The following is a 12,713-nucleotide window of genomic DNA, read 5'->3' on the forward strand; positions in this document are numbered from 1 at the left end:
TTTTTAGTTTTTCGCCGGGCGTCGCAATGCTATTTGAATAAACCTTTTGCCCGTTTGCGTTCTCGTCGGGGCCGGGCCGGGCCGGGGTGCGCTGCCCGCACTACCGCGCGCGCGGGGGCGACACCGAGCGCGCACCCGAGGCGCCCCGAGCACACAGGCCACGGTGCAACCCGGGCGTTGTGCGCGCACCCCGGTGCGCCCGAGGTGCTGCGCGCGCACCCAGGTGAAATCGGTGTGCACCTCGGCCAGTGCGCGCTCGGTCGAGTCGCGCACGTTGGCCAAGGTGCACGGTGATGTTTCTTACTCTAAGGTTCCGCACCAGACGCCCGGGACAGGTGAGCGAAGCTGGGCGGGGCCGGGTGCGCGGCCGGGGCAGGTGCACGCAGCTGGAGAGAGCTTTGGAGCACACCAGAGGTGCGCACCTTGGAGCACACTTCGGAGCGCACCAATGATGCGCTCCATTCAAAAGTTTCCTGAAAAGGCAAAAAAAGTTGAGATTATAGAATTTCCCACTTGAGAGATTGTAAAAAAAAAAAATTTAAAATGAAGGAAACGCGGGTGCCAAGGTGTGCGCGCCCGGGTGCGCAGCCCAGCCAAGGTGTGCGCACCAAGGCGCCCACCCTGGCGAAGGTGCACGCAAGGTGCGCACCCGAGGCAAACCGGACAATTAACCCAACTTTCGACTTCGCGCGCACCTGCGCACCTTGGAGCGCACTTCGGAGCGCTCCTTGGTGCGCACCAATCTTGGGCACCTCGGAGTGCACCATGGCGCCCACCAAGGTGCGCACCCGGGGCAAACCGAGCTCCGACTTCGTGCGCACCTTGGAGCGCACGAAAGGTGCGCACCATGGCGCCCACCAAGGTGCGCAGCCCAGCCAAGGCGTGCGCATCAAGGTGCGCACCCTGGCGAAGGTGCGCACCCGGGGCAAACCGAGCTCCGACTTCGTGCGCACCTTGGAGCGCACAAAGGGTGCGCAACCCAGCCAAGGTGTGCGCACCCCGGGCAAACCGAGCTCCGAATCGTGCGCACCTTGGAGCACACTTCGGAGCCCTCCTTGGTGCGCACCGATGTTGCGCACCTCGGAGCGCACCCGGGGAAAACAATGCAATTAACCCGACTTTCGACTTCGTGGGCACCTCGGAGCGCTCTCGGGTTCGCACCTCGGAGCACACCGAGGTGCGCACCTTTGATGCGCTGCCTTCACCAATTTCCAGAAAAGGCAAGAAAACATTGAGAAGGTGTGCGCACCGAGGTGCCCACCCTGGCGAAGGTGCACGCGAGGTGCGCACCCGGGGCAAACCGGGCTCCGACTTCGTGCACGCCATGCTGCGCACCTTGGAGGGCCATGGTGCGCACCTTGGAGCACACTTCGGAGCGCTCAATGGTGCCCAACCCAGCCAAGGTGCCCACCGCGGCGAAGGTGCACGCGAGGTGCGCACCCGGGGCAAACCGGGCTCCGACTTCGTGCACGCCGCACCTTGGAGCACACTTCGGAGCGCTCCTTGGTGCGCACCAGGGCGCGCAACCCAGCCGAGGTGCCCACCCCGGCGAAGGTGCACGCGGGGTGCGCACCCGGGGCAAACCGGGCTCCGACTTCGTGCACGCCATGGTGCCCACCGCGGCGAAGGTGCACGCGAGGTGCGCACCCGGGGCAAACCGGGCTCCGACTTCGTGCACGCCGCACCTTGGAGCACACTTCGGAGCGCTCCTTGGTGCGCACCAGGGCGCGCAACCCAGCCGAGGTGCCCACCCCGGCGAAGGTGCACGCGAGGTGCGCACCCGGGGCAAACCGGGCTCCGACTTCGTGCACGCCATGGTGCCCACCGCGGCGAAGGTGCACGCGAGGTGCGCACCCGGGGCAAACCGGGCTCCGACTTCGTGCACGCCGCACCTTGGAGCACACTTCGGAGCGCTCCTTGGTGCGCACCATGGTGCCCACCAGGGCGCGCAACCCCGCCGAAGGTGCACGCGAGGTGCGCACCCGGGGCAAACCGGGCTCCGACTTCGTGCACGCCGCACCTTGGAGCACACTTCGGAGCGCTCCTTGGTGCGCACCAGGGCGCGCAACCCCGCCGAAGGTGCACGCGAGGTGCGCACCCGGGGCAAACCGGGCTCCGACTTCGTGCACGCCATGGTGCGCACCAGGGTGCCCACCGCGGCGAAGGTGCGCACCCGGGGCAAACCGGGCTCCGACTTCGTGCACGCCGCACCTTGGAGCACACTTCGGAGCGCTCCTTGGTGCGCACCAGGGCGCGCAACCCAGCCGAGGTGCCCACCCCGGCGAAGGTGCACGCGAGGTGCGCACCCGGGGCAAACCGGGCTCCGACTTCGTGCACGCCATGGTGCCCACCGCGGCGAAGGTGCGCACCCGGGGCAAACCGGGCTAGGACTTCGTGCACGCCGCACCTTGGAGCACACTTCGGAGCGCTCCTTGGTGCGCACCATGGTGCCCACCAGGCCGCGCAACCCAGCCAAGGTGTGCGCACCAAGGTGCACGCGAGGTGCGCACCCGGGGCAAACCGGGGTCCGGCTTCGTGCACGCCGCACCTTGGAGCACACATCGGGGCGCTCCCGGGTTCGCACCGGCGTTGCGCACCGTGGTGGGCACCTCGGAGCGCACCGTGGTGGGCACCTCGGAGCACACCAAGGTGGGCAGCGAGGTGCGCACCTTTGATGCGATGCCTTCACTAATTTCCATAAAAGGCAAAAAAAAACGAGATTTTAAAATTTCCGTTTTGAAAGATAGTGAGAAAAAGGGAATGCTGGTGCCATCTTGAGCCCGCCCTGGTGCGCAGCCCAGCCAAGGTGTGCGCACCAAGGTGCCCACCCTGGCGAAGGTGCGCGCCCGGGCAATTAACCCAACTTCCAACTTCGCGCGCGCCAGGGTGGGAGCGCACCCAACAACCGGGCCTGGGAAGAGCCAATGCGAGAAACCCCACCAAACGCTCTGACAAAAAAAGAGGGGGCGCTCCAGTAACCCCGCTTCGGAGCGCACCCTGGGCAAACCCAGCCAGGGTGCCCACCCCGGCCAAGGTGCAGGCGAGGTGCGCACCCGGGGCAAACCGGGCTCCGACAACGTGCACGCCGCACCTTGGAGCACACTTCGTAGCGCTCCCGGGTGCGCACCTCAGAGCACACCAAGGTGGGCAGCGAGGTGCGCACCTTTGATGCGCTGCCTTCACTAATTTCCAGAAAAGGCAAAAAAAAGAGGAGATTTTAAAATTTCCGTTTTGAAAGATAGTGAAAAAAACGGAACGCGGGTGCCATCTTGAGCCCGCCCTGGTGCACAGCCCAGGTAAGGTGCCCACCCTGGCAAAGGTGCGCACCCGGGCAATTAACCCTACTTCCGACTTCGTGCGCGCCAGGGTGGCAACCGGGCCTGGGAAGAGCCAATGCGAGAAACCCCACCAAACGCTCCGACAAAAAAAGAGGCGGCGCTCCAATAACCCCGCTTCGGAGCGCAGCCGGGGCAAACCCAGCCAAGGTGCCCACCCCGACGAAGGTGCACGCGAGGTGCGCACCCGGGGCAAACCGGGCTCCGACAACGTGCACGCAGCACCTTGGAGCACACTTCGAAGCACTCCCGGGTGCCCACCGGCGTTGCGCACCGTGGTGGGCAGCGAGGTGCGCACCTTTGATGCGCTGCCTTCACTAATTTCCAGAAAAGGCAAAAAAAAATGAGATTTTAAAATTTCCGTTTTGAAAGATAGTGAAAAAAACGGAACGCGGGTGCCATCTTGAGCCCGCCCTGGTGCGCAGCCCAGGCAAGGCATGCGCACCAAGGTGCCCACCCGCGGTGCACGCCCGGGGCAAACCGGGCTCCGACTTCGTGCAGGCCGCACCTTGGAGCACACTTCGGAGCGCTCCTTGGTGCGCACCATGGTGCCCACCAGGGCGCACCCGGGGCAAACCGGGCTCCGACTTCGTGCACGCCGCACCTTGGAGCACACATCGGAGCGCTCCCAGGTTCGCACCAGCGTTGCGCACCTTTGATGCGCTGCCTTCACTAATTTCCAGAAAAGGCAAAAAAAAACGATATTTTAAAATTTCCGTTCTGAAAGATAGTGAAAAAAACGGAACGCGGGTGCCATCTTGAGCCCTTCCTGGTGCGCAGCCCAGGCAAGTTGTGCGCACCAAGGTGCCCACCCTGGCGGAGGTGCGCGCCCGGGGCAAACCGGGCTCCGACTTCGTGCACTGCATGGTGCCCACCAAGGCGCGCAACCCAGCCAAGGTGCCCACCGCAGCGAAGGTGCACGCGAGGTGCGCACCCGAGGTGCACACCCGGGGCAAACCGAGCTCCGACTTCGTGCACGCCGCACCTTGGAGCACACTTCAGAGCGCTCCTTGGTGCGCACCAGGGCGCGCAACCCAGCCAAGGTGCTCACCCCGGCGAAGGTGCACGCGAGGTGCGCACCCGGGGCAAGCCGGGCTCGGACTTCGTGCACGCCGCACCTTGGAGCACACATCGGAGCGCTCCCGGGTTCGCACCAGCATTGCGCACCTTTGATGCGCTGCCTTCACTAATTTCAAGAAAAGGCAAAAAAAAAAAAAAAACGAGATTTTAAAATTTCCGTTTTGAAAGATAGTGAAAAAAACGGAACGCGGGTGCCATCTTGAGCCCGCCCTGGTGTGCAGCCCAGGCAAGTTGTGCGCACCAAGGCACCCACCCTGGCCAAGGTGGGTCACGGGGTGGGTCCTAGGGTGGGTAACGGGGTGGGTACTAAGGTGCGTGCCAAGGTGGGTCATGGGGTGGGTGCCAAGGTGGGCACCAGGGTGGGTGTGCACCAACCCTAGCCAGGGTAGGTCACGGGGTGGTTGTCGGGGTGGGCGTCAAGGAGCCAAGGTGGGTGGCAAGTAGCCAAGTTGCGTGCCAAGGTGGGTGTCGGGGTGGGTGCCAAGGATCCAAGGTGGGTGCCAAGGAACCAAGGTGGGTGTCTGGGTGGGTGCCGAGGTGGGAGCCAGGGTGGGTCCCAAGGTGAGTGCAAAGGTGGGTGCCAGGGTCAAGGTGAGTGCCAATGTGGGTTCCAAGGTGCCAGGGTCAGGGTGAGTGCCAATGTGGGTTCAAAGGTGCTAAGTTGGGTGCGAGGTTGGGTGCGAGGGTGGGTGGGTGCCAAGGTGTGCTAGGTGGAAGCCCGGGTGGGTCGGCATCCCATGGGTGTCGAGTTGGGTGCCTGATGGGTGCTTCTTGTCAAGTTTTAGTCGTCGGGACTCATTTCGAGCCTTAGAGGTCGTTTCTTGTCCGGTTGCCCTGTCTTCGACCTGGGAACCCAATTTTGGTCCTCGGGTCCCATTTTTTTTTGTCTCGCATCCCACTTTTGGCCTGTGGCCTTTTCGGGGTCGATTCTCGTTTTGGGCATCAGAGCATGTTTCTTCTCCTAAAACCCAATATTTGTTTATTAAGTCTCGGAACACATTTTTGTTCTCGTGGACCCATCATGGGTCTTGGAACGCATTTGTGGTCCTTGGGTCCCATTTTGCATCCCGAAACTTGTGTTTTGGTGCTTGATCCCTATTTTGGGTGCCCACCTTGCACCAAGTGCGCACCCGGGGCAAACCGAGCGCCTTGGTGCACCGGGGCAAGATCGAGCGTGCACCCGAGGCGCCCCGAACATGCACCAAGGTGCACTCGGCCCACATGTGAGCGCAGGTCGTTGCGCCCGAGGTGGTGTGTGGGCACCGCGTTGCAGACGGGACACTGCACGCACACGACGCCCCGTCCAGGTGCACGCACGTAGGCCGGGCCGGGTGCACACCCGACGCCCTAGCAAGGTGCGCGCACCCGGGCAGGGCTCACACTTGGCGAACGGGGCGCACTTCGCGAGGGAGGGTGTGCACCTCGACGGGGGTGGGTGGCCGGGGTGGATTCGCACGTGGGTCGCGGTTTGCTAAGTACACACTGCGACAAGCTCATAACGGGTGCGATCATACCAGCGTTAGTGCACCGGATCCCATCAGAACTCCGCAGTTAAGCGCGCTTGGGCCGGAGTAGTACTGGGATGGGTGACCTCCCGGGAAGTCCCGGTGTTGCACCCTTTCTTAGTTTTTCGCCGGGCGTCGCAATGCTATTTGAATAAACCTTTTGCCCGTTTGCGTTCTCGTCGGGGCCGGGCCGGGCCGGGGTGCGCTGCCCGCACTACCGCGCGCGCGGGGGCGACACCGAGCGCGCACCCGAGGCGCCCCGAGCACACAGGCCACGGTGCAACCCGGGCGTTGTGCGCGCACCCCGGTGCGCCCGAGGTGCTGCGCGCGCACCCAGGTGAAATCGGTGTGCACCTCGGCCAGTGCGCGCTCGGTCGAGTCGCGCACGTTGGCCAAGGTGCACGGTGATGTTTCTTACTCTAAGGTTCCGCACCAGACGCCCGGGACAGGTGAGCGAAGCTGGGCGGGGCCGGGTGCGCGGCCGGGGCAGGTGCACGCAGCTGGAGAGAGCTTTGGAGCACACCAGAGGTGCGCACCTTGGAGCACACTTCGGAGCGCACCAATGATGCGCTCCATTCAAAAGTTTCCTGAAAAGGCAAAAAAAGTTGAGATTATAGAATTTCCCACTTGAGAGATTGTAAAAAAAAAAAATTTAAAATGAAGGAAACGCGGGTGCCAAGGTGTGCGCGCCCGGGTGCGCAGCCCAGCCAAGGTGTGCGCACCAAGGCGCCCACCCTGGCGAAGGTGCACGCAAGGTGCGCACCCGAGGCAAACCGGACAATTAACCCAACTTTCGACTTCGCGCGCACCTGCGCACCTTGGAGCGCACTTCGGAGCGCTCCTTGGTGCGCACCAATCTTGGGCACCTCGGAGTGCACCATGGCGCCCACCAAGGTGCGCACCCGGGGCAAACCGAGCTCCGACTTCGTGCGCACCTTGGAGCGCACGAAAGGTGCGCACCATGGCGCCCACCAAGGTGCGCAGCCCAGCCAAGGCGTGCGCATCAAGGTGCGCACCCTGGCGAAGGTGCGCACCCGGGGCAAACCGAGCTCCGACTTCGTGCGCACCTTGGAGCGCACAAAGGGTGCGCAACCCAGCCAAGGTGTGCGCACCCCGGGCAAACCGAGCTCCGAATCGTGCGCACCTTGGAGCACACTTCGGAGCCCTCCTTGGTGCGCACCGATGTTGCGCACCTCGGAGCGCACCCGGGGAAAACAATGCAATTAACCCGACTTTCGACTTCGTGGGCACCTCGGAGCGCTCTCGGGTTCGCACCTCGGAGCACACCGAGGTGCGCACCTTTGATGCGCTGCCTTCACCAATTTCCAGAAAAGGCAAGAAAACATTGAGAAGGTGTGCGCACCGAGGTGCCCACCCTGGCGAAGGTGCACGCGAGGTGCGCACCCGGGGCAAACCGGGCTCCGACTTCGTGCACGCCATGCTGCGCACCTTGGAGGGCCATGGTGCGCACCTTGGAGCACACTTCGGAGCGCTCAATGGTGCCCAACCCAGCCAAGGTGCCCACCGCGGCGAAGGTGCACGCGAGGTGCGCACCCGGGGCAAACCGGGCTCCGACTTCGTGCACGCCGCACCTTGGAGCACACTTCGGAGCGCTCCTTGGTGCGCACCAGGGCGCGCAACCCAGCCGAGGTGCCCACCCCGGCGAAGGTGCACGCGGGGTGCGCACCCGGGGCAAACCGGGCTCCGACTTCGTGCACGCCATGGTGCCCACCGCGGCGAAGGTGCACGCGAGGTGCGCACCCGGGGCAAACCGGGCTCCGACTTCGTGCACGCCGCACCTTGGAGCACACTTCGGAGCGCTCCTTGGTGCGCACCAGGGCGCGCAACCCAGCCGAGGTGCCCACCCCGGCGAAGGTGCACGCGAGGTGCGCACCCGGGGCAAACCGGGCTCCGACTTCGTGCACGCCATGGTGCCCACCGCGGCGAAGGTGCACGCGAGGTGCGCACCCGGGGCAAACCGGGCTCCGACTTCGTGCACGCCGCACCTTGGAGCACACTTCGGAGCGCTCCTTGGTGCGCACCATGGTGCCCACCAGGGCGCGCAACCCCGCCGAAGGTGCACGCGAGGTGCGCACCCGGGGCAAACCGGGCTCCGACTTCGTGCACGCCGCACCTTGGAGCACACTTCGGAGCGCTCCTTGGTGCGCACCAGGGCGCGCAACCCCGCCGAAGGTGCACGCGAGGTGCGCACCCGGGGCAAACCGGGCTCCGACTTCGTGCACGCCATGGTGCGCACCAGGGTGCCCACCGCGGCGAAGGTGCGCACCCGGGGCAAACCGGGCTCCGACTTCGTGCACGCCGCACCTTGGAGCACACTTCGGAGCGCTCCTTGGTGCGCACCAGGGCGCGCAACCCAGCCGAGGTGCCCACCCCGGCGAAGGTGCACGCGAGGTGCGCACCCGGGGCAAACCGGGCTCCGACTTCGTGCACGCCATGGTGCCCACCGCGGCGAAGGTGCGCACCCGGGGCAAACCGGGCTAGGACTTCGTGCACGCCGCACCTTGGAGCACACTTCGGAGCGCTCCTTGGTGCGCACCATGGTGCCCACCAGGCCGCGCAACCCAGCCAAGGTGTGCGCACCAAGGTGCACGCGAGGTGCGCACCCGGGGCAAACCGGGGTCCGGCTTCGTGCACGCCGCACCTTGGAGCACACATCGGGGCGCTCCCGGGTTCGCACCGGCGTTGCGCACCGTGGTGGGCACCTCGGAGCGCACCGTGGTGGGCACCTCGGAGCACACCAAGGTGGGCAGCGAGGTGCGCACCTTTGATGCGATGCCTTCACTAATTTCCATAAAAGGCAAAAAAAAACGAGATTTTAAAATTTCCGTTTTGAAAGATAGTGAGAAAAAGGGAATGCTGGTGCCATCTTGAGCCCGCCCTGGTGCGCAGCCCAGCCAAGGTGTGCGCACCAAGGTGCCCACCCTGGCGAAGGTGCGCGCCCGGGCAATTAACCCAACTTCCAACTTCGCGCGCGCCAGGGTGGGAGCGCACCCAACAACCGGGCCTGGGAAGAGCCAATGCGAGAAACCCCACCAAACGCTCTGACAAAAAAAGAGGGGGCGCTCCAGTAACCCCGCTTCGGAGCGCACCCTGGGCAAACCCAGCCAGGGTGCCCACCCCGGCCAAGGTGCAGGCGAGGTGCGCACCCGGGGCAAACCGGGCTCCGACAACGTGCACGCCGCACCTTGGAGCACACTTCGTAGCGCTCCCGGGTGCGCACCTCAGAGCACACCAAGGTGGGCAGCGAGGTGCGCACCTTTGATGCGCTGCCTTCACTAATTTCCAGAAAAGGCAAAAAAAAGAGGAGATTTTAAAATTTCCGTTTTGAAAGATAGTGAAAAAAACGGAACGCGGGTGCCATCTTGAGCCCGCCCTGGTGCACAGCCCAGGTAAGGTGCCCACCCTGGCAAAGGTGCGCACCCGGGCAATTAACCCTACTTCCGACTTCGTGCGCGCCAGGGTGGCAACCGGGCCTGGGAAGAGCCAATGCGAGAAACCCCACCAAACGCTCCGACAAAAAAAGAGGCGGCGCTCCAATAACCCCGCTTCGGAGCGCAGCCGGGGCAAACCCAGCCAAGGTGCCCACCCCGACGAAGGTGCACGCGAGGTGCGCACCCGGGGCAAACCGGGCTCCGACAACGTGCACGCAGCACCTTGGAGCACACTTCGAAGCACTCCCGGGTGCCCACCGGCGTTGCGCACCGTGGTGGGCAGCGAGGTGCGCACCTTTGATGCGCTGCCTTCACTAATTTCCAGAAAAGGCAAAAAAAAATGAGATTTTAAAATTTCCGTTTTGAAAGATAGTGAAAAAAACGGAACGCGGGTGCCATCTTGAGCCCGCCCTGGTGCGCAGCCCAGGCAAGGCATGCGCACCAAGGTGCCCACCCGCGGTGCACGCCCGGGGCAAACCGGGCTCCGACTTCGTGCAGGCCGCACCTTGGAGCACACTTCGGAGCGCTCCTTGGTGCGCACCATGGTGCCCACCAGGGCGCACCCGGGGCAAACCGGGCTCCGACTTCGTGCACGCCGCACCTTGGAGCACACATCGGAGCGCTCCCAGGTTCGCACCAGCGTTGCGCACCTTTGATGCGCTGCCTTCACTAATTTCCAGAAAAGGCAAAAAAAAACGATATTTTAAAATTTCCGTTCTGAAAGATAGTGAAAAAAACGGAACGCGGGTGCCATCTTGAGCCCTTCCTGGTGCGCAGCCCAGGCAAGTTGTGCGCACCAAGGTGCCCACCCTGGCGGAGGTGCGCGCCCGGGGCAAACCGGGCTCCGACTTCGTGCACTGCATGGTGCCCACCAAGGCGCGCAACCCAGCCAAGGTGCCCACCGCAGCGAAGGTGCACGCGAGGTGCGCACCCGAGGTGCACACCCGGGGCAAACCGAGCTCCGACTTCGTGCACGCCGCACCTTGGAGCACACTTCAGAGCGCTCCTTGGTGCGCACCAGGGCGCGCAACCCAGCCAAGGTGCTCACCCCGGCGAAGGTGCACGCGAGGTGCGCACCCGGGGCAAGCCGGGCTCGGACTTCGTGCACGCCGCACCTTGGAGCACACATCGGAGCGCTCCCGGGTTCGCACCAGCATTGCGCACCTTTGATGCGCTGCCTTCACTAATTTCCAGAAAAGGCAAAAAAAAAAAAAAAACGAGATTTTAAAATTTCCGTTTTGAAAGATAGTGAAAAAAACGGAACGCGGGTGCCATCTTGAGCCCGCCCTGGTGTGCAGCCCAGGCAAGTTGTGCGCACCAAGGCACCCACCCTGGCCAAGGTGGGTCACGGGGTGGGTCCTAGGGTGGGTAACGGGGTGGGTACTAAGGTGCGTGCCAAGGTGGGTCATGGGGTGGGTGCCAAGGTGGGCACCAGGGTGGGTGTGCACCAACCCTAGCCAGGGTAGGTCACGGGGTGGTTGTCGGGGTGGGCGTCAAGGAGCCAAGGTGGGTGGCAAGTAGCCAAGTTGCGTGCCAAGGTGGGTGTCGGGGTGGGTGCCAAGGATCCAAGGTGGGTGCCAAGGAACCAAGGTGGGTGTCTGGGTGGGTGCCGAGGTGGGAGCCAGGGTGGGTCCCAAGGTGAGTGCAAAGGTGGGTGCCAGGGTCAAGGTGAGTGCCAATGTGGGTTCCAAGGTGCCAGGGTCAGGGTGAGTGCCAATGTGGGTTCAAAGGTGCTAAGTTGGGTGCGAGGTTGGGTGCGAGGGTGGGTGGGTGCCAAGGTGTGCTAGGTGGAAGCCCGGGTGGGTCGGCATCCCATGGGTGTCGAGTTGGGTGCCTGATGGGTGCTTCTTGTCAAGTTTTAGTCGTCGGGACTCATTTCGAGCCTTAGAGGTCGTTTCTTGTCCGGTTGCCCTGTCTTCGACCTGGGAACCCAATTTTGGTCCTCGGGTCCCATTTTTTTTTGTCTCGCATCCCACTTTTGGCCTGTGGCCTTTTCGGGGTCGATTCTCGTTTTGGGCATCAGAGCATGTTTCTTCTCCTAAAACCCAATATTTGTTTATTAAGTCTCGGAACACATTTTTGTTCTCGTGGACCCATCATGGGTCTTGGAACGCATTTGTGGTCCTTGGGTCCCATTTTGCATCCCGAAACTTGTGTTTTGGTGCTTGATCCCTATTTTGGGTGCCCACCTTGCACCAAGTGCGCACCCGGGGCAAACCGAGCGCCTTGGTGCACCGGGGCAAGATCGAGCGTGCACCCGAGGCGCCCCGAACATGCACCAAGGTGCACTCGGCCCACATGTGAGCGCAGGTCGTTGCGCCCGAGGTGGTGTGTGGGCACCGCGTTGCAGACGGGACACTGCACGCACACGACGCCCCGTCCAGGTGCACGCACGTAGGCCGGGCCGGGTGCACACCCGATGCCCTAGCAAGGTGCGCGCACCCGGGCAGGGCTCACACTTGGCGAACGGGGCGCACTTCGCGAGGGAGGGTGTGCACCTCGACGGGGGTGGGTGGCCGGGGTGGATTCGCACGTGGGTCGCGGTTTGCTAAGTACACACTGCGACAAGCTCATAACGGGTGCGATCATACCAGCGTTAGTGCACCGGATCCCATCAGAACTCCGCAGTTAAGCGCGCTTGGGCCGGAGTAGTACTGGGATGGGTGACCTCCCGGGAAGTCCCGGTGTTGCACCCTTTCTTAGTTTTTCGCCGGGCGTCGCAATGCTATTTGAATAAACCTTTTGCCCGTTTGCGTTCTCGTCGGGGCCGGGCCGGGCCGGGGTGCGCTGCCCGCACTACCGCGCGCGCGGGGGCGACACCGAGCGCGCACCCGAGGCGCCCCGAGCACACAGGCCACGGTGCAACCCGGGCGTTGTGCGCGCACCCCGGTGCGCCCGAGGTGCTGCGCGCGCACCCAGGTGAAATCGGTGTGCACCTCGGCCAGTGCGCGCTCGGTCGAGTCGCGCACGTTGGCCAAGGTGCACGGTGATGTTTCTTACTCTAAGGTTCCGCACCAGACGCCCGGGACAGGTGAGCGAAGCTGGGCGGGGCCGGGTGCGCGGCCGGGGCAGGTGCACGCAGCTGGAGAGAGCTTTGGAGCACACCAGAGGTGCGCACCTTGGAGCACACTTCGGAGCGCACCAATGATGCGCTCCATTCAAAAGTTTCCTGAAAAGGCAAAAAAAGTTGAGATTATAGAATTTCCCACTTGAGAGATTGTAAAAAAAAAAAATTTAAAATGAAGGAAACGCGGGTGCCAAGGTGTGCGCGCCCGGGTGCGCAGCCCAGCCAAGGTGTGCGCACCAAGGCGCCCACCCTGGCGAAGGTGCACGCAAGGTGC

The 12,713-nt window shown here is 63.6% G+C and overlaps 2 non-coding genes across 2 annotated transcripts; both read left to right on the top strand.

Moving 5' to 3' along the window:
• The first annotated feature begins 5,915 nt into the window (after positions 1-5,915).
• On the top strand, positions 5,916-6,034 carry LOC131862008 (5S ribosomal RNA). The gene has a single exon (XR_009361037.1). It is a non-coding gene; the product is annotated as a 5S ribosomal RNA (ribosomal RNA).
• Positions 6,035-11,949: 5,915 nt separating this feature from the next.
• LOC131862010 (5S ribosomal RNA) lies at positions 11,950-12,068 on the top strand. Its single transcript, XR_009361039.1, has one exon. It is a non-coding gene; the product is annotated as a 5S ribosomal RNA (ribosomal RNA).
• Positions 12,069-12,713: the final 645 nt, after the last annotated feature.

The sequence above is a fragment of the Cryptomeria japonica genome, unplaced genomic scaffold (assembly GCF_030272615.1).
Source record: "Cryptomeria japonica unplaced genomic scaffold, Sugi_1.0 HiC_scaffold_34, whole genome shotgun sequence".
Classification (NCBI taxonomy): Eukaryota; Viridiplantae; Streptophyta; class Pinopsida; order Cupressales; family Cupressaceae; genus Cryptomeria; species Cryptomeria japonica.